The sequence below is a fragment of the Pleurodeles waltl genome, unplaced genomic scaffold (assembly GCF_031143425.1).
Source record: "Pleurodeles waltl isolate 20211129_DDA unplaced genomic scaffold, aPleWal1.hap1.20221129 scaffold_72, whole genome shotgun sequence".
NCBI lineage: Eukaryota > Metazoa > Chordata > Amphibia > Caudata > Salamandridae > Pleurodeles > Pleurodeles waltl.
Genome location: NW_027150393.1, coordinates 2192794 through 2218245, shown reverse-complemented (window position 1 = coordinate 2218245; position 25452 = coordinate 2192794). Strand labels below are relative to the sequence as shown.

Genomic DNA, 25452 nt, shown 5'->3' with positions numbered 1-25452 from the left:
ATGCATAGCCACATGAAGCAAGCCGGCAAGTGTGTCTGCTTGTGTAGTGTAGTGGTTATCATGCGCACCTCACATGCGAAAGGTCCCTGGTTCGAGTCGCTGGGCTTTTTCACAGTATTTGCATTTCCTGCCTCACCTGACAGGCAAGCTGAGATAAAAGAGACTGTGTCTATCCCTCACCATCGTGAGGTACTACGCTCCTGGGGCATCTGTCACAGCTCACCAAGAGGAGTTGCGCCAGCTTACGGCAGTCAGTTGCTCACTGTTTGACCTTTGCAATGAAGCCTGAGCCTACAGCATTCAAGCCAGCCAAGGAAGGAAGGTACGAGAGCGAAAATAGCTTTCCTGCCCTCACCAAGAACACACACCTTGAGCAAATAAAGTGCCAGACTTACAAGGCCCTATCGCCACCGGAGCATCACTTTTAGTGACGCCTCCGGTGGCACTATGCACTGCGCGGTATTTACAAGATGGCGTTCAGCCACTTTTTGTGGCTTAACACCACCTTGTAAATACGGCCCCTTAGCACACAGCGCGTTCCCTGGAAGGGGCGTGCAATGGGTGTTGTTGGGAGTGTGCCACAGCAACACCATAGCATTTTGATGCTGCTCCAGATTTAGGAGTTGGCGTAAATCTGCGTCAGCGCCAAAATCCAACGCCATCCCAGGGGTGTCGTTAGAGTGGCGCACTGAGGAGAAATGTTTTCATTTCTCCTTGTTTTTGCTCTTTCTATGTGTGATGCATTCTGCAGCACACATAGAAGTAAGAGCAAATCACCATTGAAGATTTTTTTTTGGGGCAGGAAGGTTTCCCTTCCTGCACAAAAACAATTTCCCCCTCAACGCAGTCATCCTTGTACCATGGTGCAAGAACGGCTGCGTTGGCGCTCAGCAGCTAATTTAGAGCTGGCGCAGGGGGAAGCACAGGGGTGCGCTGTATTCTACTAAATACGGCGCTTTCCTGCATTTTGAAAATGACGGCACGTGGGGCTTGCAATTTTGGCACAGCGTCGCGCTTAGTCATTTTCTTGTAAATCTGGGCCAAAATGTCTAAAGGATAGAGGCTTTTTATGTCATGTTCGATGAAGACCATGCAAATGACTCTAGTCGTACTGCAAAAGAGAGCACCATGTGCAGTTTCTTGCTTTGGGATGTAGTCTCCCACTCTCTGTCACCAATCCTCCGAGCAGGGTCGGAGCCGTTGCATTTCTGTGCCCAGGCTCGTTGGTCTAGGGGTATGATTCTCGCTTAGGGTGCGAGAGGTCCCGGGTTCAAATCCCGGACGAGCCCATTTTAGCGGAAAACAATCAAATCCTGCTCAAAATACACAACCCCTCAACATTTCTCATTTTACTCGAAGCATTGTTGCGCAAAACATATTTTTTGCCTCAGGCGAAAAATGGATTACAATGCCTTGGCTTCCTTCCTGCTTGCTCTCAGTGCGCCCTGTGTGATGATTTCACAGGCTCTCCTTCCTGGCATTTAGGCATCAGATATTTGTCTGTCTCTGCCCGCAGCTATGGGATTTTTCAGGACGTCTGAGTGTATGCATGCTGGCCGACACCGCTGCAATTTTCACACTTACCCCTCGCATTCCGAGCAACTGCTGATAAAGTATAGAGGAAATCGTGCAAACATATGAGGGGAACTGTGCTCCTTCAGTCAAATCAGCAAGCTTGTTTCTGTAGTGTAGTGGTTATCACGTTCGCCTCACACGCGAAAAGTCCCCGGTTTGAGACCGGGCAGAAACACTTGGCAGCAGCAGCTTTTGTGTTTGCTCCCTAAAACCTCAGTCTCTCTCAATGCACACTTAGACAGAAATGACCTTTAAAAACTTGTGACCTGTGTAAAACGTGCTTTACTATTGCAGGACGCTAAAAAGTTATCTGCATCCCTCGGTGGTCGTGCATGTGCATTGTTTCTTGTTCTGTTTTTTTTTTTTTTTCTTGGCCATGTTATATTGTGGGGCCTTTAAAGCTGTGACTTTGATAGGAACATTGCAAGCGGCAAAATCAACAAGTGCAGACTGAAGAGTCCGACCTGCACACTGTTTTGGCTGTCAGGATGGCCGAGTGGTCTAAGGCGCCAGACTCAAGAGAGCTTGATCTTCAGTGAAGCTGAGCCTTCTGGTCTCTTCATGGAGGCGTGGGTTCAAATCCCACTTCTGACAGGTGTATTTTCTTCCCTTAAATCTTGCTCTGCTTGCAGAGCCAGCTCCTCACACCACTATCTTTGGAAGCTGCTGTGGCATGTGAGGAGAAATCCACCAACCCATCGGCTGGGCCCTCAATCAAAATTCTGTGTATTACTGGAAGGGGCGTCTCAGGCACACCTTCTGTTAGAGCTGCACTTTATGACAGTAACTACCATGCTGGTTTCTACTTAAGCAGTTGATTCTATCGTTTGAAGTGAGGCTCTCCTGCCACCTTTTGGGCAAAGAAGACTCTGCCCCTGCAACAACACAGGCAGACAAGCTCAAACTAGGTTTCTTGGTTAGGTGGGCGGAGCATATTGGCAATGGTGCCTCCTCGTGACTTGCAATTTACATGAAGAAGACAGAGAGGCAGCTGGGAGTAGGCAGTACCCATGAACCCCTGAACACTGTCTTGCGACTAGCACACAATTCTGAAATGAGGCGGGGGAAAGGAGGTGATTTCCCCATCAAGGGCCATTCCGGGAAATCAGCCACCCTGCGTCTCCCAGGTGAGTGTTTCAGGCCTATGAGCCACTAATATAAATCTCGCCTGATCGAGCGCTGACCGAGCAAGTGTGCTTGAATCCAAGAGGCATGCTCCTCTGGCTCAAGAGCTAGCAGGCCCTTCAGTGCTTCTGGTTGGGAAATCTAAGGTGCAAGGGTCCATGACTAGCAGCGGGTTACAACTACCAGAAAGGGTCTGCTTTTCACATCAGTCCCCTAGTTCAGCTCACTGGCACAGGGCATTTTGACTACCTCTTGCCTTGCTAGAGACAAACAAAAAATCCTTGACAGAAAACATCAATTGCTATGGCACGCTTAGAGAGAGAGAGCCTCCAAATGGCCCTGCTTTTCTGAAAGACGCTTCAGAAGATGTTTCAAATGACTATGCAGCGGCAGTCTAGTTGGTATAGGGGTATGATTCTCGCTTCGGGTGTGAGAGGACCTCGGTTCAAATCCCAGACAAACCCCTACCTTTAGAGGTTCAGTCTGTGTTTTAAACAGGAGTATTTCTGCTTTTCACTCTTGTAAGATGTCATGTTGCAATGCAATACATGCTTTATACTGGCGTCGAGACGGTTCAGCATCATGAAGGTATGCGAGATTTCTTTGCAACTGCTTTTCTGTGCTGGAGCAGCAGTGCTCGTAGGAACATTAAATGCACAGTGCTTCTCCATGGTAATTTCGGGTCCAGTTCTGAAATCACCTCTTGGAATGAAAGTGATCCCAGTTCCTTTCTTCCAAGGGAAGAGATTGTGTTCCGGAAGGCTCAGCTTTGAGCGTCATGAACATTGGCCCTCATCCTTGCATCCCAGTCCAATGCATAGCCACATAAAGCAAGCAGGTGTGTCTGTTTCCATAGTGTGGTGGTTCCAGTACAATGCATAGCCACATGAAGCAAGCCGGCAAGTGTGTCTGCTTGTGTAGTGTAGTGGTTATCATGCGCACCTCACATGCGAAAGGTCCCTGGTTCGAGTCGCTGGGCTTTTTCACAGTATTTGCATTTCCTGCCTCACCTGACAGGCAAGCTGAGATAAAAGAGACTGTGTCTATCCCTCACCATCGTGAGGTACTACGCTCCTGGGGCATCTGTCACAGCTCACCAAGAGGAGTTGCGCCAGTTTACGGCAGTCAGTTGCTCACTGTTTGACCTTTGCAATGAAGCCTGAGCCTACAGCATTCAAGCCAGCCAAGGAAGGAAGGTACGAGAGCGAAAATAGCTTTCCTGCCCTCACCAAGAACACACACCTTGAGCAAATAAAGTGCCAGACTTACAAGGCCCTATCGCCACCGGAGCATCACTTTTAGTGACGCCCCGGTGGCACTATGCACTGCGCGGTATTTACAAGATGGCGTTCAGCCACTTTTTGTGGCTTAACACCACCTTGTAAATACGGCCCCTTAGCACGCAGCGCGTTCCCTGGAAGGGGCGTGCAATGGGTGTTGTTGGGAGTGTGCCACAGCAACACCATAGCATTTTGATGCTGCTCCAGATTTAGGAGTTGGCGTAAATCTGCGTCAGCGCCAAAATCCAACGCCATCCCAGGGGTGTCGTTAGAGTGGCGCACTGAGGAGAAATGTTTTCATTTCTCCTTGTTTTTGCTCTTGCTATGTGTGATGCATTCTGCAGCACACATAGAAGTAAGAGCAAATCACCATTGAAGATTTTTTTTTTGGGCAGGAAGGTGTCCCTTCCTGCACAAAAACAATTTCCCCCTCAACGCAGTCATCCTTGTACCATGGTGCAAGAACGGCTGCGTTGGCGCTCAGCAGCTAATTTAGAGCTGGCGCAGGGGGAAGCACAGGGGTGCGCTGTATTCTACTAAATACGGCGCTTTCCTGCATTTTGAAAATGACGGCACGTGGGGCTTGCAAATTTGGCACAGCGTCGCGCTTAGTCATTTTCTTGTAAATCTGGGCCAAAATGTCTAAAGGATAGAGGCTTTTTATGTCATGTTCGATGAAGACCATGCAAATGACTCTAGTCGTACTGCAAAAGAGAGCACCATGTGCAGTTTCTTGCTTTGGGATGTAGTCTCCCACTCTCTGTCACCAATCCTCCGAGCAGGGTCGGAGCCATTGCATTTCTGTGCCCAGGCTCGTTGGTCTAGGGGTATGATTCTCGCTTAGGGTGCGAGAGGTCCCGGGTTCAAATCCCGGACGAGCCCATTTTAGCGGAAAACAATCAAATCCTGCTCAAAATACACAACCCCTCAACATTTCTCATTTTACTCGAAGCATTGTTGCGCAAAACATATTTTTTGCCTCAGGCGAAAAATGGATTACAATGCCTTGGCTTCCTTCCTGCTTGCTCTCAGTGCGCCCTGTGTGATGATTTCACAGGCTCTCCTTCCTGGCATTTAGGCATCAGATATTTGTCTGTCTCTGCCCGCAGCTATGGGATTTTTCAGGACGTCTGAGTGTATGCATGCTGGCCGACACCGCTGCAATTTTCACACTTACCCCTCGCATTCCGAGCAACTGCTGATAAAGTATAGAGGAAATCGTGCAAACATATGAGGGGAACTGTGCTCCTTCAGTCAAATCAGCAAGCTTGTTTCTGTAGTGTAGTGGTTATCACGTTCGCCTCACACGTGAAAAGTCCCCGGTTTGAGACCGGGCAGAAACACTTGGCAGCAGCAGCTTTTGTGTTTGCTCCCTAAAACCTCAGTCTCTCTCAATGCACACTTAGACAGAAATGACCTTTAAAAACTTGTGACCTGTGTAAAACGTGCTTTACTATTGCAGGACGCTAAAAAGTTATCTGCATCCCTCGGTGGTCGTGCATGTGCATTGTTTCTTGTTCTGTTTTATTTTTTTTTTCTTGGCCATGTTATATTGTGGGGCCTTTAAAGCTGTGACTTTGATAGGAACATTGCAAGCGGCAAAATCAACAAGTGCAGACTGAAGAGTCCGACCTGCACACTGTTTTGGCTGTCAGGATGGCCGAGTGGTCTAAGGCGCCAGACTCAAGAGAGCTTGATCTTCAGTGAAGCTGAGCCTTCTGGTCTCTTCATGGAGGCGTGGGTTCAAATCCCACTTCTGACAGGTGTATTTTCTTCCCTTAAATCTTGCTCTGCTTGCAGAGCCAGCTCCTCACACCACTATCTTTGGAAGCTGCTGTGGCATGTGAGGAGAAATCCACCAACCCATCGGCTGGGCCCTCAATCAAAATTCTGTGTATTACTGGAAGGGGCGTCTCAGGCACACCTTCTGTTAGAGCTGCACTTTATGACAGTAACTACCATGCTGGTTTCTACTTAAGCAGTTGATTCTATCGTTTGAAGTGAGGCTCTCCTGCCACCTTTTGGGCAAAGAAGACTCTGCCCCTGCAACAACACAGGCAGACAAGCTCAAACTAGGTTTCTTGGTTAGGTGGGCGGAGCATATTGGCAATGGTGCCTCCTCGTGACTTGCAATTTACATGAAGAAGACAGAGAGGCAGCTGGGAGTAGGCAGTACCCATGAACCCCTGAACACTGTCTTGCGACTAGCACACAATTCTGAAATGAGGCGGGGGAAAGGAGGTGATTTCCCCATCCGGGCCATTCCGGGAAATCAGCCACCCTGCGTCTCCCAGGTGAGTGTTTCAGGCCTATGAGCCACTACTATAAATCTCGCCTGATCGAGCCTGATCGAGCGCTGACCGAGCAAGTGTGCTTGAATCCAAGAGGCATGCTCCTCTGGCTCAAGAGCTAGCAGGCCCTTCAGTGCTTCTGGTTGGGAAATCTAAGGTGCAAGGGTCCATGACTAGCAGCGGGTTACAACTACCAGAAAGGGTCTGCTTTTCACATCAGTCCCCTAGTTCAGCTCACTGGCACAGGGCATTTTGACTACCTCTTGCCTTGCTAGAGACAAACAAAAAATCCTTGACAGAAAACATCAATTGCTATGGCACGCTTAGAGAGAGAGAGCCTCCAAATGGCCCTGCTTTTCTGAAAGACGCTTCAGAAGATTTTTCAAATGACTATGCAGCGGCAGTCTAGTTGGTATAGGGGTATGATTCTCGCTTCGGGTGTGAGAGGACCTCGGTTCAAATCCCAGACAAACCCCTACCTTTATAGGTTCAGTCTGTGTTTTAAACAGGAGTATTTCTGCTTTTCACTCTTGTAAGATGTCATGTTGCAATGCAATACATGCTTTATACTGGCGTCGAGACGGTTCAGCATCATGAAGGTATGCGAGATTTCTTTGCAACTGCTTTTCTGTGCTGGAGCAGCAGTGCTCGTAGGAACATTAAATGCACAGTGCTTCTCCATGGTAATTTCGGGTCCAGTTCTGAAATCACCTCTTGGAATGAAAGTGATCCCAGTTCCTTTCTTCCAAGGGAAGAGATTGTGTTCCGGAAGGCTCAGCTTTGAGCGTCATGAACATTGGCCCTCATCCTTGCATCCCAGTCCAATGCATAGCCACATAAAGCAAGCAGGTGTGTCTGTTTCCATAGTGTGGTGGTTCCAGTACAATGCATAGCCACATGAAGCAAGCCGGCAAGTGTGTCTGCTTGTGTAGTGTAGTGGTTATCATGCGCACCTCACATGCGAAAGGTCCCTGGTTCGAGTCGCTGGGCTTTTTCACAGTATTTGCATTTCCTGCCTCACCTGACAGGCAAGCTGAGATAAAAGAGACTGTGTCTATCCCTCACCATCGTGAGGTACTACGCTCCTGGGGCATCTGTCACAGCTCACCAAGAGGAGTTGCGCCAGCTTACGGCAGTCAGTTGCTCACTGTTTGACCTTTGCAATGAAGCCTGAGCCTACAGCATTCAAGCCAGCCAAGGAAAGAAGGTACGAGAGCGAAAATAGCTTTCCTGCCCTCACCAAGAACACACACCTTGAGCAAATAAAGTGCCAGACTTACAAGGCCCTATCGCCACCGGAGCATCACTTTTAGTGACGCCTCCGGTGGCACTATGCACTGCGCGGTATTTACAAGATGGCGTTCAGCCACTTTTTGTGGCTTAACACCACCTTGTAAATACGGCCCCTTAGCACACAGCGCGTTCCCTGGAAGGGGCGTGCAATGGGTGTTGTTGGGAGTGTGCCACAGCAACACCATAGCATTTTGATGCTGCTCCAGATTTAGGAGTTGGCGTAAATCTGCAACAGCGCCAAAATCCAACGCCATCCCAGGGGTGTCGTTAGAGTGGCGCACTGAGGAGAAATGTTTTCATTTCTCCTTGTTTTTGCTCTTTCTATGTGTGATGCATTCTGCAGCACACATAGAAGTAAGAGCAAATCACCATTGAAGATTTTTTTTTGGGGCAGGAAGGTTTCCCTTCCTGCACAAAAACAATTTCCCCCTCAACGCAGTCATCCTTGTACCATGGTGCAAGAACGGCTGCGTTGGCGCTCAGCAGCTAATTTAGAGCTGGCGCAGGGGGAAGCACAGGGGTGCGCTGTATTCTACTAAATACGGCACTTTCCTGCATTTTGAAAATGACGGCACGTGGGGCTTGCAAATTTGGCACAGCGTCGCGCTTAGTCATTTTCTTGTAAATCTGGGCCAAAATGTCTAAAGGATAGAGGCTTTTTATGTCATGTTCGATGAAGACCATGCAAATGACTCTAGTCGTACTGCAAAAGAGAGCACCATGTGCAGTTTCTTGCTTTGGGATGTAGTCTCCCACTCTCTGTCACCAATCCTCCGAGCAGGGTCGGAGCCGTTGCATTTCTGTGCCCAGGCTCGTTGGTCTAGGGGTATGATTCTCGCTTAGGGTGCGAGAGGTCCCTGGTTCAAATCCCGGACGAGCCCATTTTAGCGGAAAACAATCAAATCCTGCTCAAAATACACAACCCCTCAACATTTCTCATTTTACTCGAAGCATTGTTGCGCAAAACATATTTTTTGCCTCAGGCGAAAAATGGATTACAATGCCTTGGCTTCCTTCCTGCTTGCTCTCAGTGCGCCCTGTGTGATGATTTCACAGGCTCTCCTTCCTGGCATTTAGGCATCAGATATTTGTCTGTCTCTGCCCGCAGCTATGGGATTTTTCAGGACGTCTGAGTGTATGCATGCTGGCCGACACCGCTGCAATTTTCACACTTACCCCTCGCATTCCGAGCAACTGCTGATAAAGTATAGAGGAAATCGTGCAAACATATGAGGGGAACTGTGCTCCTTCAGTCAAATCAGCAAGCTTGTTTCTGTAGTGTAGTGGTTATCACGTTCGCCTCACACGCGAAAAGTCCCCGGTTTGAGACCGGGCAGAAACACTTGGCAGCAGCAGCTTTTGTGTTTGCTCCCTAAAACCTCAGTCTCTCTCAATGCACACTTAGACAGAAATGACCTTTAAAAACTTGTGACCTGTGTAAAACGTGCTTTACTATTGCAGGACGCTAAAAAGTTATCTGCATCCCTCGGTGGTCGTGCATGTGCATTGTTTCTTGTTCTGTTTTTTTTTTTTTTTCTTGGCCATGTTATATTGTGGGGCCTTTAAAGCTGTGACTTTGATAGGAACATTGCAAGCGGCAAAATCAACAAGTGCAGACTGAAGAGTCCGACCTGCACACTGTTTTGGCTGTCAGGATGGCCGAGTGGTCTAAGGCGCCAGACTCAAGAGAGCTTGATCTTCAGTGAAGCTGAGCCTTCTGGTCTCTTCATGGAGGCGTGGGTTCAAATCCCACTTCTGACAGGTGTATTTTCTTCCCTTAAATCTTGCTCTGCTTGCAGAGCCAGCTCCTCAGACCACTATCTTTGGAAGCTGCTGTGGCATGTGAGGAGAAATCCACCAACCCATCGGCTGGGCCCTCAATCAAAATTCTGTGTATTACTGGAAGGGGCGTCTCAGGCACACCTTCTGTTAGAGCTGCACTTTATGACAGTAACTACCATGCTGGTTTCTACTTAAGCAGTTGATTCTATCGTTTGAAGTGAGGCTCTCCTGCCACCTTTTGGGCAAAGAAGACTCTGCCCCTGCAACAACACAGGCAGACAAGCTCAAACTAGGTTTCTTGGTTAGGTGGGCGGAGCATATTGGCAATGGTGCCTCCTCGTGACTTGCAATTTACATGAAGAAGACAGAGAGGCAGCTGGGAGTAGGCAGTACCCATGAACCCCTGAACACTGTCTTGCGACTAGCACACAATTCTGAAATGAGGCGGGGGAAAGGAGGTGATTTCCCCATCAAGGGCCATTCCGGGAAATCAGCCACCCTGCGTCTCCCAGGTGAGTGTTTCAGGCCTATGAGCCACTAATATAAATCTCGCCTGATCGAGCCTGATCGAGCGCTGACCGAGCAAGTGTGCTTGAATCCAAGAGGCATGCTCCTCTGGCTCAAGAGCTAGCAGGCCCTTCAGTGCTTCTGGTTGGGAAATCTAAGGTGCAAGGGTCCATGACTAGCAGCGGGTTACAACTACCAGAAAGGGTCTGCTTTTCACATCAGTCCCCTAGTTCAGCTCACTGGCACAGGGCATTTTGACTACCTCTTGCCTTGCTAGAGACAAACAAAAAATCCTTGACAGAAAACATCAATTGCTATGGCACGCTTAGAGAGAGAGAGCCTCCAAATGGCCCTGCTTTTCTGAAAGACGCTTCAGAAGATGTTTCAAATGACTATGCAGCGGCAGTCTAGTTGGTATAGGGGTATGATTCTCGCTTCGGGTGTGAGAGGACCTCGGTTCAAATCCCAGACAAACCCCTACCTTTAGAGGTTCAGTCTGTGTTTTAAACAGGAGTATTTCTGCTTTTCACTCTTGTAAGATGTCATGTTGCAATGCAATACATGCTTTATACTGGCGTCGAGACGGTTCAGCATCATGAAGGTATGCGAGATTTCTTTGCAACTGCTTTTCTGTGCTGGAGCAGCAGTGCTCGTAGGAACATTAAATGCACAGTGCTTCTCCATGGTAATTTCGGGTCCAGTTCTGAAATCACCTCTTGGAATGAAAGTGATCCCAGTTCCTTTCTTCCAAGGGAAGAGATTGTGTTCCGGAAGGCTCAGCTTTGAGCGTCATGAACATTGGCCCTCATCCTTGCATCCCAGTCCAATGCATAGCCACATAAAGCAAGCAGGTGTGTCTGTTTCCATAGTGTGGTGGTTCCAGTACAATGCATAGCCACATGAAGCAAGCCGGCAAGTGTGTCTGCTTGTGTAGTGTAGTGGTTATCATGCGCACCTCACATGCGAAAGGTCCCTGGTTCGAGTCGCTGGGCTTTTTCACAGTATTTGCATTTCCTGCCTCACCTGACAGGCAAGCTGAGATAAAAGAGACTGTGTCTATCCCTCACCATCGTGAGGTACTACGCTCCTGGGGCATCTGTCACAGCTCACCAAGAGGAGTTGCGCCAGCTTACGGCAGTCAGTTGCTCACTGTTTGACCTTTGCAATGAAGCCTGAGCCTACAGCATTCAAGCCAGCCAAGGAAGGAAGGTACGAGAGCGAAAATAGCTTTCCTGCCCTCACCAAGAACACACACCTTGAGCAAATAAAGTGCCAGACTTACAAGGCCCTATCGCCACCGGAGCATCACTTTTAGTGACGCCTCCGGTGGCACTATGCACTGCGCGGTATTTACAAGATGGCGTTCAGCCACTTTTTGTGGCTTAACACCACCTTGTAAATACGGCCCCTTAGCACACAGCGCGTTCCCTGGAAGGGGCGTGCAATGGGTGTTGTTGGGAGTGTGCCACAGCAACACCATAGCATTTTGATGCTGCTCCAGATTTAGGAGTTGGCGTAAATCTGCGTCAGCGCCAAAATCCAACGCCATCCCAGGGGTGTCGTTAGAGTGGCGCACTGAGGAGAAATGTTTTCATTTCTCCTTGTTTTTGCTCTTTCTATGTGTGATGCATTCTGCAGCACACATAGAAGTAAGAGCAAATCACCATTGAAGATTTTTTTTTGGGGCAGGAAGGTTTCCCTTCCTGCACAAAAACAATTTCCCCCTCAACGCAGTCATCCTTGTACCATGGTGCAAGAACGGCTGCGTTGGCGCTCAGCAGCTAATTTAGAGCTGGCGCAGGGGGAAGCACAGGGGTGCGCTGTATTCTACTAAATACGGCGCTTTCCTGCATTTTGAAAATGACGGCACGTGGGGCTTGCAAATTTGGCACAGCGTCGCGCTTAGTCATTTTCTTGTAAATCTGGGCCAAAATGTCTAAAGGATAGAGGCTTTTTATGTCATGTTCGATGAAGACCATGCAAATGACTCTAGTCGTACTGCAAAAGAGAGCACCATGTGCAGTTTCTTGCTTTGGGATGTAGTCTCCCACTCTCTGTCACCAATCCTCCGAGCAGGGTCGGAGCCGTTGCATTTCTGTGCCCAGGCTCGTTGGTCTAGGGGTATGATTCTCGCTTAGGGTGCGAGAGGTCCCGGGTTCAAATCGCGGACGAGCCCATTTTAGCGGAAAACAATCAAATCCTGCTCAAAATACACAACCCCTCAACATTTCTCATTTTACTCGAAGCATTGTTGCGCAAAACATATTTTTTGCGTCAGGCGAAAAATGGATTACAATGCCTTGGCTTCCTTCCTGCTTGCTCTCAGTGCGCCCTGTGTGATGATTTCACAGGCTCTCCTTCCTGGCATTTAGGCATCAGATATTTGTCTGTCTCTGCCCGCAGCTATGGGATTTTTCAGGACGTCTGAGTGTATGCATGCTGGCCGACACCGCTGCAATTTTCACACTTACCCCTCGCATTCCGAGCAACTGCTGATAAAGTATAGAGGAAATCGTGCAAACATATGAGGGGAACTGTGCTCCTTCAGTCAAATCAGCAAGCTTGTTTCTGTAGTGTAGTGGTTATCACGTTCGCCTCACACGCGAAAAGTCCCCGGTTTGAGACCGGGCAGAAACACTTGGCAGCAGCAGCTTTTGTGTTTGCTCCCTAAAACCTCAGTCTCTCTCAATGCACACTTAGACAGAAATGACCTTTAAAAACTTGTGACCTGTGTAAAACGTGCTTTACTATTGCAGGACGCTAAAAAGTTATCTGCATCCCTCGGTGGTCGTGCATGTGCATTGTTTCTTGTTCTGTTTTTTTTTTTTTTTCTTGGCCATGTTATATTGTGGGGCCTTTAAAGCTGTGACTTTGATAGGAACATTGCAAGCGGCAAAATCAACAAGTGCAGACTGAAGAGTCCGACCTGCACACTGTTTTGGCTGTCAGGATGGCCGAGTTGTCTAAGGCGCCAGACTCAAGAGAGCTTGATCTTCAGTGAAGCTGAGCCTTCTGGTCTCTTCATGGAGGCGTGGGTTCAAATCCCACTTCTGACAGGTGTATTTTCTTCCCTTAAATCTTGCTCTGCTTGCAGAGCCAGCTCCTCACACCACTATCTTTGGAAGCTGCTGTGGCATGTGAGGAGAAATCCACCAACCCATCGGCTGGGCCCTCAATCAAAATTCTGTGTATTACTGGAAGGGGCGTCTCAGGCACACCTTCTGTTAGAGCTGCACTTTATGACAGTAACTACCATGCTGGTTTCTACTTAAGCAGTTGATTCTATCGTTTGAAGTGAGGCTCTCCTGCCACCTTTTGGGCAAAGAAGACTCTGCCCCTGCAACAACACAGGCAGACAAGCTCAAACTAGGTTTCTTGGTTAGGTGGGCGGAGCATATTGGCAATGGTGCCTCCTCGTGACTTGCAATTTACATGAAGAAGACAGAGAGGCAGCTGGGAGTAGGCAGTACCCATGAACCCCTGAACACTGTCTTGCGACTAGCACACAATTCTGAAATGAGGCGGGGGAAAGGAGGTGATTTCCCCATCAAGGGCCATTCCGGGAAATCAGCCACCCTGCGTCTCCCAGGTGAGTGTTTCAGGCCTATGAGCCACTAATATAAATCTCGCCTGATCGAGCCTGATCGAGCGCTGACCGAGCAAGTGTGCTTGAATCCAAGAGGCATGCTCCTCTGGCTCAAGAGCTAGCAGGCCCTTCAGTGCTTCTGGTTGGGAAATCTAAGGTGCAAGGGTCCATGACTAGCAGCGGGTTACAACTAGCAGAAAGGGTCTGCTTTTCACATCAGTCCCCTAGTTCAGCTCACTGGCACAGGGCATTTTGACTACCTCTTGCCTTGCTAGAGACAAACAAAAAATCCTTGACAGAAAACATCAATTGCTATGGCACGCTTAGAGAGAGAGAGCCTCCAAATGGCCCTGCTTTTCTGAAAGACGCTTCAGAAGATGTTTCAAATGACTATGCAGCGGCAGTCTAGTTGGTATAGGGGTATGATTCTCGCTTCGGGTGTGAGAGGACCTCGGTTCAAATCCCAGACAAACCCCTACCTTTATAGGTTCAGTCTGTGTTTTAAACAGGAGTATTTCTGCTTTTCACTCTTGTAAGATGTCATGTTGCAATGCAATACATGCTTTATACTGTCGTCGAGACGGTTCAGCATCATGAAGGTATGCGAGATTTCTTTGCAACTGCTTTTCTGTGCTGGAGCAGCAGTGCTCGTAGGAACATTAAATGCACAGTGCTTCTCCATGGTAATTTCGGGTCCAGTTCTGAAATCACCTCTTGGAATGAAAGTGATCCCAGTTCCTTTCTTCCAAGGGAAGAGATTGTGTTCCGGAAGGCTCAGCTTTGAGCGTCATGAACATTGGCCCTCATCCTTGCATCCCAGTCCAATGCATAGCCACATAAAGCAAGCAGGTGTGTCTGTTTCCATAGTGTGGTGGTTCCAGTACAATGCATAGCCACATGAAGCAAGCCGGCAAGTGTGTCTGCTTGTGTAGTGTAGTGGTTATCATGCGCACCTCACATGCGAAAGGTCCCTGGTTCGAGTCGCTGGGCTTTTTCACAGTATTTGCATTTCCTGCCTCACCTGACAGGCAAGCTGAGATAAAAGAGACTGTGTCTATCCCTCACCATCGTGAGGTACTACGCTCCTGGGGCATCTGTCACAGCTCACCAAGAGGAGTTGCGCCAGCTTACGGCAGTCAGTTGCTCACTGTTTGACCTTTGCAATGAAGCCTGAGCCTACAGCATTCAAGCCAGCCAAGGAAGGAAGGTACGAGAGCGAAAATAGCTTTCCTGCCCTCACCAAGAACACACACCTTGAGCAAATAAAGTGCCAGACTTACAAGGCCCTATCGCCACCGGAGCATCACTTTTAGTGACGCCTCCGGTGGCACTATGCACTGCGCGGTATTTACAAGATGGCGTTCAGCCACTTTTTGTGGCTTAACACCACCTTGTAAATACGGCCCCTTAGCACACAGCGCGTTCCCTGGAAGGGGCGTGCAATGGGTGTTGTTGGGAGTGTGCCACAGCAACACCATAGCATTTTGATGCTGCTCCAGATTTAGGAGTTGGCGTAAATCTGCGTCAGCGCCAAAATCCAACGCCATCCCAGGGGTGTCGTTAGAGTGGCGCACTGAGGAGAAATGTTTTCATTTCTCCTTGTTTTTGCTCTTTCTATGTGTGATGCATTCTGCAGCACACATAGAAGTAAGAGCAAATCACCATTGAAGATTTTTTTTTGGGGCAGGAAGGTTTCCCTTCCTGCACAAAAACAATTTCCCCCTCAACGCAGTCATCCTTGTACCATGGTGCAAGAACGGCTGCGTTGGCGCTCAGCAGCTAATTTAGAGCTGGCGCAGGGGGAAGCACAGGGGTGCGCTGTATTCTACTAAATACGGCGCTTTCCTGCATTTTGAAAATGACGGCACGTGGGGCTTGCAATTTTGGCACAGCGTCGCGCTTAGTCATTTTCTTGTAAATCTGGGCCAAAATGTCTAAAGGATAGAGGCTTTTTATGTCATGTTCGATGAAGACCATGCAAATGACTCTAGTCGTACTGCAAAAGAGAGCACCATGTGCAGTTTCTTGCTTTGGGATGTAGTCTCCCACTCTCTGTCACCAATCCTCCGAGCAGGGTCGGAGCCGTTGCATTTCTGTGCCCAGGCTCGTTGGTCTAGGGGTATGATTCTCGCTTAGGGTGCGAGAGGTCCCGGGTTCAAATCCCGGACGAGCCCATTTTAGCGGAAAACAATCAAATCCTGCTCAAAATACACAACCCCTCAACATTTCTCATTTTACTCGAAGCATTGTTGCGCAAAACATATTTTTTGCCTCAGGCGAAAAATGGATTACAATGCCTTGGCTTCCTTCCTGCTTGCTCTCAGTGCGCCCTGTGTGATGATTTCACAGGCTCTCCTTCCTGGCATTTAGGCATCAGATATTTGTCTGTCTCTGCCCGCAGCTATGGGATTTTTCAGGACGTCTGAGTGTATGCATGCTGGCCGACACCGCTGCAATTTTCACACTTACCCCTCGCATTCCGAGCAACTGCTGATAAAGTATAGAGGAAATCGTGCAAACATATGAGGGGAACTGTGCTCCTTCAGTCAAATCAGCAAGCTTGTTTCTGTAGTGTAGTGGTTATCACGTTCGCCTCACACGCGAAAAGTCCCCGGTTTGAGACCGGGCAGAAACACTTGGCAGCAGCAGCTTTTGTGTTTGCTCCCTAAAACCTCAGTCTCTCTCAATGCACACTTAGACAGAAATGACCTTTAAAAACTTGTGACCTGTGTAAAACGTGCTTTACTATTGCAGGACGCTAAAAAGTTATCTGCATCCCTCGGTGGTCGTGCATGTGCATTGTTTCTTGTTCTGTTTTTTTTTTTTTTTCTTGGCATGTTATATTGTGGGGCCTTTAAAGCTGTGACTTTGATAGGAACATTGCAAGCGGCAAAATCAACAAGTGCAGACTGAAGAGTCCGACCTGCACACTGTTTTGGCTGTCAGGATGGCCGAGTGGTCTAAGGCGCCAGACTCAAGAGAGCTTGATCTTCAGTGAAGCTGAGCCTTCTGGTCTCTTCATGGAGGCGTGGGTTCAAATCCCACTTCTGACAGGTGTATTTTCTTCCCTTAAATCTTGCTCTGCTTGCAGAGCCAGCTCCTCACACCACTATCTTTGGAAGCTGCTGTGGCATGTGAGGAGAAATCCACCAACCCATCGGCTGGGCCCTCAATCAAAATTCTGTGTATTACTGGAAGGGGCGTCTCAGGCACACCTTCTGTTAGAGCTGCACTTTATGACAGTAACTACCATGCTGGTTTCTACTTAAGCAGTTGATTCTATCGTTTGAAGTGAGGCTCTCCTGCCACCTTTTGGGCAAAGAAGACTCTGCCCCTGCAACAACACAGGCAGACAAGCTCAAACTAGGTTTCTTGGTTAGGTGGGCGGAGCATATTGGCAATGGTGCCTCCTCGTGACTTGCAATTTACATGAAGAAGACAGAGAGGCAGCTGGGAGTAGGCAGTACCCATGAACCCCTGAACACTGTCTTGCGACTAGCACACAATTCTGAAATGAGGCGGGGGAAAGGAGGTGATTTCCCCATCAAGGGCCATTCCGGGAAATCAGCCACCCTGCGTCTCCCAGGTGAGTGTTTCAGGCCTATGAGCCACTAATATAAATCTCGCCTGATCGAGCGCTGACCGAGCAAGTGTGCTTGAATCCAAGAGGCATGCTCCTCTGGCTCAAGAGCTAGCAGGCCCTTCAGTGCTTCTGGTTGGGAAATCTAAGGTGCAAGGGTCCATGACTAGCAGCGGGTTACAACTACCAGAAAGGGTCTGCTTTTCACATCAGTCCCCTAGTTCAGCTCACTGGCACAGGGCATTTTGACTACCTCTTGCCTTGCTAGAGACAAACAAAAAATCCTTGACAGAAAACATCAATTGCTATGGCACGCTTAGAGAGAGAGAGCCTCCAAATGGCCCTGCTTTTCTGAAAGACGCTTCAGAAGATGTTTCAAATGACTATGCAGCGGCAGTCTAGTTGGTATAGGGGTATGATTCTCGCTTCGGGTGTGAGAGGACCTCGGTTCAAATCCCAGACAAACCCCTACCTTTAGAGGTTCAGTCTGTGTTTTAAACAGGAGTATTTCTGCTTTTCACTCTTGTAAGATGTCATGTTGCAATGCAATACATGCTTTATACTGGCGTCGAGACGGTTCAGCATCATGAAGGTATGCGAGATTTCTTTGCAACTGCTTTTCTGTGCTGGAGCAGCAGTGCTCGTAGGAACATTAAATGCACAGTGCTTCTCCATGGTAATTTCGGGTCCAGTTCTGAAATCACCTCTTGGAATGAAAGTGATCCCAGTTCCTTTCTTCCAAGGGAAGAGATTGTGTTCCGGAAGGCTCAGCTTTGAGCGTCATGAACATTGGCCCTCATCCTTGCATCCCAGTCCAATGCATAGCCACATAAAGCAAGCAGGTGTGTCTGTTTCCATAGTGTGGTGGTTCCAGTACAATGCATAGCCACATGAAGCAAGCCGGCAAGTGTGTCTGCTTGTGTAGTGTAGTGGTTATCATGCGCACCTCACATGCGAAAGGTCCCTGGTTCGAGTCGCTGGGCTTTTTCACAGTATTTGCATTTCCTGCCTCACCTGACAGGCAAGCTGAGATAAAAGAGACTGTGTCTATCCCTCACCATCGTGAGGTACTACGCTCCTGGGGCATCTGTCACAGCTCACCAAGAGGAGTTGCGCCAGCTTACGGCAGTCAGTTGCTCACTGTTTGACCTTTGCAATGAAGCCTGAGCCTACAGCATTCAAGCCAGCCAAGGAAGGAAGGTACGAGAGCGAAAATAGCTTTCCTGCCCTCACCAAGAACACACACCTTGAGCAAATAAAGTGCCAGACTTACAAGGCCCTATCGCCACCGGAGCATCACTTTTAGTGACGCCTCCGGTGGCACTATGCACTGCGCGGTATTTACAAGATGGCGTTCAGCCACTTTTTGTGGCTTAACACCACCTTGTAAATACGGCCCCTTAGCACACAGCGCGTTCCCTGGAAGGGGCGTGCAATGGGTGTTGTTGGGAGTGTGCCACAGCAACACCATAGCATTTTGATGCTGCTCCAGATTTAGGAGTTGGCGTAAATCTGCGTCAGCGCCAAAATCCAACGCCATCCCAGGGGTGTCGTTAGAGTGGCGCACTGAGGAGAAATGTTTTCATTTCTCCTTGTTTTTGCTCTTTCTATGTGTGATGCATTCTGCAGCACACATAGAAGTAAGAGCAAATCACCATTGAAGATTTTTTTTTGGGGCAGGAAGGTTTCCCTTCCTGCACAAAAACAATTTCCCCCTCAACGCAGTCATCCTTGTACCATGGTGCAAGAACGGCTGCGTTGGCGCTCAGCAGCTAATTTAGAGCTGGCGCAGGGGGAAGCACAGGGGTGCGCTGTATTCTACTAAATACGGCGCTTTCCTGCATTTTGAAAATGACGGCACGTGGGGCTTGCAAATTTGGCACAGCGTCGCGCTTAGTCATTTTCTTGTAAATCTGGGCCAAAATGTCTAAAGGATAGAGGCTTTTTATGTCATGTTCGATGAAGACCATGCAAATGACTCTAGTCGTACTGCAAAAGAGAGCACCATGTGCAGTTTCTTGCTTTGGGATGTAGTCTCCCACTCTCTGTCACCAATCCTCCGAGCAGGGTCGGAGCCGTTGCATTTCTGTGCCCAGGCTCGTTGGTCTAGGGGTATGATTCTCGCTTAGGGTGCGAGAGGTCCCGGGTTCAAATCCCGGACGAGCCCATTTTAGCGGAAAACAATCAAATCCTGCTCAAAATACACAACCCCTCAACATTTCTCATTTTACTCGAAGCATTGTTGCGCAAAACATATTTTTTGCCTCAGGCGAAAAATGGATTACAATGCCTTGGCTTCCTTCCTGCTTGCTCTCAGTGCGCCCTGTGTGATGATTTCACAGGCTCTCCTTCCTGGCATTTAGGCATCAGATATTTGTCTGTCTCTGCCCGCAGCTATGGGATTTTTCAGGACGTCTGAGTGTATGCATGCTGGCCGACACCGCTGCAATTTTCACACTTACCCCTCGCATTCCGAGCAACTGCTGATAAAGTATAGAGGAAATCGTGCAAACATATGAGGGGAACTGTGCTCCTTCAGTCAAATCAGCAAGCTTGTTTCTGTAGTGTAGTGGTTATCACGTTCGCCTCACACGCGAAAAGTCCCCGGTTTGAGACCGGGCAGAAACACTTGGCAGCAGCAGCTTTTGTGTTTGCTCCCTAAAACCTCAGTCTCTCTCAATGCACACTTAGACAGAAATGACCTTTAAAAACTTGTGACCTGTGTAAAACGTGCTTTACTATTGCAGGACGCTAAAAAGTTATCTGCATCCCTCGGTGGTCGTGCATGTGCATTGTTTCTTGTTCTGTTTTTTTTTTTTTTTCTTGGCCATGTTATATTGTGGGGCCTTTAAAGCTGTGACTTTGATAGGAACATTGCAAGCGGCAAAATCAACAAGTGCAGACTGAAGAGTCCGACCTGCACACTGTTTTGGCTGTCAGGATGGCCGAGTGGTCTAAGGCGCCAGACTCAAGAGAGCTTGATCTTCAGTGAAGCTGAGCCTTCTGGTCTCTTCATGGAGGCGTGGGTTCAAATCCCACTTCTGACAGGTGTATTTTCTTCCCTTAAATCTTGCTCTGCTTGCAGAGCCAGCTCCTCACACCACTATCTTTGGAAGCTGCTGTGGCATGTGAGGAGAAATCCACCAACCCATCGGCTGGGCCCTCAATCAAAATTCTGTGTATTACTGGAAGGGGCGTCTCAGGCACACCTTCTGTTAGAGCTGCACTTTATGACAGTAACTACCATGCTGGTTTCTACTTAAGCAGTTGATTCTATCGTTTGAAGTGAGGCTCTCCTGCCACCTTTTGGGCAAAGAAGACTCTGCCCCTGCAACAACACAGGCAGACAAGCTCAAACTAGGTTTCTTGGTTAGGTGGGCGGAGCATATTGGCAATGGTGCCTCCTCGTGACTTGCAATTTACATGAAGAAGACAGAGAGGCAGCTGGGAGTAGGCAGTACCCATGAACCCCTGAACACTGTCTTGCGACTAGCACACAATTCTGAAATGAGGCGGGGGAAAGGAGGTGATTTCCCCATCAAGGGCCATTCCGGGAAATCAGCCACCCTGCGTCTCCCAGGTGAGTGTTTCAGGCCTATGAGCCACTAATATAAATCTCGCCTGATCGAGCGCTGACCGAGCAAGTGTGCTTGAATCCAAGAGGCATGCTCCTCTGGCTCAAGAGCTAGCAGGCCCTTCAGTGCTTCTGGTTGGGAAATCTAAGGTGCAAGGGTCCATGACTAGCAGCGGGTTACAACTACCAGAAAGGGTCTGCTTTTCACATCAGTCCCCTAGTTCAGCTCACTGGCACAGGGCATTTTGACTACCTCTTGCCTTGCTAGAGACAAACAAAAAATCCTTGACAGAAAACATCAATTGCTATGGCACGCTTAGAGAGAGAGAGCCTCCAAATGGCCCTGCTTTTCTGAAAGACGCTTCAGAAGATGTTTCAAATGACTATGCAGCGGCAGTCTAGTTGGTATAGGGGTATGATTCTCGCTTCGGGTGTGAGAGGACCTCGGTTCAAATCCCAGACAAACCCCTACCTTTAGAGGTTCAGTCTGTGTTTTAAACAGGAGTATTTCTGCTTTTCACTCTTGTAAGATGTCATGTTGCAATGCAATACATGCTTTATACTGGCGTCGAGACGGTTCAGCATCATGAAGGTATGCGAGATTTCTTTGCAACTGCTTTTCTGTGCTGGAGCAGCAGTGCTCGTAGGAACATTAAATGCACAGTGCTTCTCCATGGTAATTTCGGGTCCAGTTCTGAAATCACCTCTTGGAATGAAAGTGATCCCAGTTCCTTTCTTCCAAGGGAAGAGATTGTGTTCCGGAAGGCTCAGCTTTGAGCGTCATGAACATTGGCCCTCATCCTTGCATCCCAGTCCAATGCATAGCCACATAAAGCAAGCAGGTGTGTCTGTTTCCATAGTGTGGTGGTTCCAGTACAATGCATAGCCACATGAAGCAAGCCGGCAAGTGTGTCTGCTTGTGTAGTGTAGTGGTTATCATGCGCACCTCACATGCGAAAGGTCCCTGGTTCGAGTCGCTGGGCTTTTTCACAGTATTTGCATTTCCTGCCTCACCTGACAGGCAAGCTGAGATAAAAGAGACTGTGTCTATCCCTCACCATCGTGAGGTACTACGCTCCTGGGGCATCTGTCACAGCTCACCAAGAGGAGTTGCGCCAGCTTACGGCAGTCAGTTGCTCACTGTTTGACCTTTGCAATGAAGCCTGAGCCTACAGCATTCAAGCCAGCCAAGGAAGGAAGGTACGAGAGCGAAAATAGCTTTCCTGCCCTCACCAAGAACACACACCTTGAGCAAATAAAGTGCCAGACTTACAAGGCCCTATCGCCACCGGAGCATCACTTTTAGTGACGCCTCCGGTGGCACTATGCACTGCGCGGTATTTACAAGATGGCGTTCAGCCACTTTTTGTGGCTTAACACCACCTTGTAAATACGGCCCCTTAGCACACAGCGCGTTCCCTGGAAGGGGCGTGCAATGGGTGTTGTTGGGAGTGTGCCACAGCAACACCATAGCATTTTGATGCTGCTCCAGATTTAGGAGTTGGCGTAAATCTGCGTCAGCGCCAAAATCCAACGCCATCCCAGGGGTGTCGTTAGAGTGGCGCACTGAGGAGAAATGTTTTCATTTCTCCTTGTTTTTGCTCTTTCTATGTGTGATGCATTCTGCAGCACACATAGAAGTAAGAGCAAATCACCATTGAAGATTTTTTTTTGGGGCAGGAAGGTTTCCCTTCCTGCACAAAAACAATTTCCCCCTCAACGCAGTCATCCTTGTACCATGGTGCAAGAACGGCTGCGTTGGCGCTCAGCAGCTAATTTAGAGCTGGCGCAGGGGGAAGCACAGGGGTGCGCTGTATTCTACTAAATACGGCGCTTTCCTGCATTTTGAAAATGACGGCACGTGGGGCTTGCAAATTTGGCACAGCGTCGCGCTTAGTCATTTTCTTGTAAATCTGGGCCAAAATGTCTAAAGGATAGAGGCTTTTTATGTCATGTTCGATGAAGACCATGCAAATGACTCTAGTCGTACTGCAAAAGAGAGCACCATGTGCAGTTTCTTGCTTTGGGATGTAGTCTCCCACTCTCTGTCACCAATCCTCCGAGCAGGGTCGGAGCCGTTGCATTTCTGTGCCCAGGCTCGTTGGTCTAGGGGTATGATTCTCGCTTAGGGTGCGAGAGGTCCCGGGTTCAAATCCCGGACGAGCCCATTTTAGCGGAAAACAATCAAATCCTGCTCAAAATACACAACCCCTCAACATTTCTCATTTTACTCGAAGCATTGTTGCGCAAAACATATTTTTTGCCTCAGGCGAAAAATGGATTACAATGCCTTGGCTTCCTTCCTGCTTGCTCTCAGTGCGCCCTGTGTGATGATTTCACAGGCTCTCCTTCCTGGCATTTAGGCATCAGATATTTGTCTGTCTCTGCCCGCAGCTATGGGATTTTTCAGGACGTCTGAGTGTATGCATGCTGGCCGACACCGCTGCAATTTTCACACTTACCCCTCGCATTCCGAGCAACTGCTGATAAAGTATAGAGGAAATCGTGCAAACATATGAGGGGAACTGTGCTCCTTCAGTCAAATCAGCAAGCTTGTTTCTGTAGTGTAGTGGTTATCACGTTCGCCTCACACGCGAAAAGTCCCCGGTTTGAGACCGGGCAGAAACACTTGGCAGCAGCAGCTTTTGTGTTTGCTCCCTAAAACCTCAGTCTCTCTCAATGCACACTTAGACAGAAATGACCTTTAAAAACTTGTGACCTGTGTAAAACGTGCTTTACTATTGCAGGACGCTAAAAAGTTATCTGCATCCCTCGGTGGTCGTGCATGTGCATTGTTTCTTGTTCTGTTTTTTTTTTTTTTTCTTGGCCATGTTATATTGTGGGGCCTTTAAAGCTGTGACTTTGATAGGAACATTGCAAGCGGCAAAATCAACAAGTGCAGACTGAAGAGTCCGACCTGCACACTGTTTTGGCTGTCAGGATGGCCGAGTGGTCTAAGGCGCCAGACTCAAGAGAGCTTGATCTTCAGTGAAGCTGAGCCTTCTGGTCTCTTCATGGAGGCGTGGGTTCAAATCCCACTTCTGACAGGTGTATTTTCTTCCCTTAAATCTTGCTCTGCTTGCAGAGCCAGCTCCTCACACCACTATCTTTGGAAGCTGCTGTGGCATGTGAGGAGAAATCCACCAACCCATCGGCTGGGCCCTCAATCAAAATTCTGTGTATTACTGGAAGGGGCGTCTCAGGCACACCTTCTGTTAGAGCTGCACTTTATGACAGTAACTACCATGCTGGTTTCTACTTAAGCAGTTGATTCTATCGTTTGAAGTGAGGCTCTCCTGCCACCTTTTGGGCAAAGAAGACTCTGCCCCTGCAACAACACAGGCAGACAAGCTCAAACTAGGTTTCTTGGTTAGGTGGGCGGAGCATATTGGCAATGGTGCCTCCTCGTGACTTGCAATTTACATGAAGAAGACAGAGAGGCAGCTGGGAGTAGGCAGTACCCATGAACCCCTGAACACTGTCTTGCGACTAGCACACAATTCTGAAATGAGGCGGGGGAAAGGAGGTGATTTCCCCATCAAGGGCCATTCCGGGAAATCAGCCACCCTGCGTCTCCCAGGTGAGTGTTTCAGGCCTATGAGCCACTAATATAAATCTCGCCTGATCGAGCCTGATCGAGCGCTGACCGAGCAAGTGTGCTTGAATCCAAGAGGCATGCTCCTCTGGCTCAAGAGCTAGCAGGCCCTTCAGTGCTTCTGGTTGGGAAATCTAAGGTGCAAGGGTCCATGACTAGCAGCGGGTTACAACTACCAGAAAGGGTCTGCTTTTCACATCAGTCCCCTAGTTCAGCTCACTGGCACAGGGCATTTTGACTACCTCTTGCCTTGCTAGAGACAAACAAAAAATCCTTGACAGAAAACATCAATTGCTATGGCACGCTTAGAGAGAGAGAGCCTCCAAATGGCCCTGCTTTTCTGAAAGACGCTTCAGAAGATGTTTCAAATGACTATGCAGCGGCAGTCTAGTTGGTATAGGGGTATGATTCTCGCTTCGGGTGTGAGAGGACCTCGGTTCAAATCCCAGACAAACCCCTACCTTTAGAGGTTCAGTCTGTGTTTTAAACAGGAGTATTTCTGCTTTTCACTCTTGTAAGATGTCATGTTGCAATGCAATACATGCTTTATACTGGCGTCGAGACGGTTCAGCATCATGAAGGTATGCGAGATTTCTTTGCAACTGCTTTTCTGTGCTGGAGCAGCAGTGCTCGTAGGAACATTAAATGCACAGTGCTTCTCCATGGTAATTTCGGGTCCAGTTCTGAAATCACCTCTTGGAATGAAAGTGATCCCAGTTCCTTTCTTCCAAGGGAAGAGATTGTGTTCCGGAAGGCTCAGCTTTGAGCGTCATGAACATTGGCCCTCATCCTTGCATCCCAGTCCAATGCATAGCCACATAAAGCAAGCAGGTGTGTCTGTTTCCATAGTGTGGTGGTTCCAGTACAATGCATAGCCACATGAAGCAAGCCGGCAAGTGTGTCTGCTTGTGTAGTGTAGTGGTTATCATGCGCACCTCACATGCGAAAGGTCCCTGGTTCGAGTCGCTGGGCTTTTTCACAGTATTTGCATTTCCTGCCTCACCTGACAGGCAAGCTGAGATAAAAGAGACTGTGTCTATCCCTCACCATCGTGAGGTACTACGCTCCTGGGGCATCTGTCACAGCTCACCAAGAGGAGTTGCGCCAGTTTACGGCAGTCAGTTGCTCACTGTTTGACCTTTGCAATGAAGCCTGAGCCTACAGCATTCAAGCCAGCCAAGGAAGGAAGGTACGAGAGCGAAAATAGCTTTCCTGCCCTCACCAAGAACACACACCTTGAGCAAATAAAGTGCCAGACTTACAA

At 48.6% G+C, this 25452-nt stretch overlaps 11 non-coding genes across 11 annotated transcripts; all 11 read left to right on the top strand.

Annotated features, from left to right (window-relative positions):
* Positions 1-1217: 1217 nt before the first annotated feature.
* Positions 1218-1289, top strand: TRNAP-AGG (transfer RNA proline (anticodon AGG)). Its single transcript has one exon. It is a non-coding gene; the product is annotated as a tRNA-Pro (tRNA).
* Positions 1290-2057: 768 nt separating this feature from the next.
* Positions 2058-2169, top strand: TRNAL-CAA (transfer RNA leucine (anticodon CAA)). The gene is made up of 2 exons: positions 2058-2095; positions 2124-2169. It is a non-coding gene; the product is annotated as a tRNA-Leu (tRNA).
* A 2621-nt stretch (positions 2170-4790) lies between these two features.
* Positions 4791-4862, top strand: TRNAP-AGG (transfer RNA proline (anticodon AGG)). The gene has a single exon. It is a non-coding gene; the product is annotated as a tRNA-Pro (tRNA).
* A 768-nt stretch (positions 4863-5630) lies between these two features.
* On the top strand, positions 5631-5742 carry TRNAL-CAA (transfer RNA leucine (anticodon CAA)). The gene is made up of 2 exons: positions 5631-5668; positions 5697-5742. It is a non-coding gene; the product is annotated as a tRNA-Leu (tRNA).
* A 3471-nt stretch (positions 5743-9213) lies between these two features.
* On the top strand, positions 9214-9325 carry TRNAL-CAA (transfer RNA leucine (anticodon CAA)). Its single transcript has 2 exons — positions 9214-9251; positions 9280-9325. It is a non-coding gene; the product is annotated as a tRNA-Leu (tRNA).
* A 6216-nt stretch (positions 9326-15541) lies between these two features.
* On the top strand, positions 15542-15613 carry TRNAP-AGG (transfer RNA proline (anticodon AGG)). The gene has a single exon. It is a non-coding gene; the product is annotated as a tRNA-Pro (tRNA).
* A 767-nt stretch (positions 15614-16380) lies between these two features.
* TRNAL-CAA (transfer RNA leucine (anticodon CAA)) lies at positions 16381-16492 on the top strand. The gene is made up of 2 exons: positions 16381-16418; positions 16447-16492. It is a non-coding gene; the product is annotated as a tRNA-Leu (tRNA).
* A 2622-nt stretch (positions 16493-19114) lies between these two features.
* Positions 19115-19186, top strand: TRNAP-AGG (transfer RNA proline (anticodon AGG)). Its single transcript has one exon. It is a non-coding gene; the product is annotated as a tRNA-Pro (tRNA).
* A 768-nt stretch (positions 19187-19954) lies between these two features.
* TRNAL-CAA (transfer RNA leucine (anticodon CAA)) lies at positions 19955-20066 on the top strand. The gene is made up of 2 exons: positions 19955-19992; positions 20021-20066. It is a non-coding gene; the product is annotated as a tRNA-Leu (tRNA).
* A 2622-nt stretch (positions 20067-22688) lies between these two features.
* On the top strand, positions 22689-22760 carry TRNAP-AGG (transfer RNA proline (anticodon AGG)). Its single transcript has one exon. It is a non-coding gene; the product is annotated as a tRNA-Pro (tRNA).
* A 768-nt stretch (positions 22761-23528) lies between these two features.
* TRNAL-CAA (transfer RNA leucine (anticodon CAA)) lies at positions 23529-23640 on the top strand. Its single transcript has 2 exons — positions 23529-23566; positions 23595-23640. It is a non-coding gene; the product is annotated as a tRNA-Leu (tRNA).
* The last annotated feature ends 1812 nt before the right edge of the window (positions 23641-25452 follow it).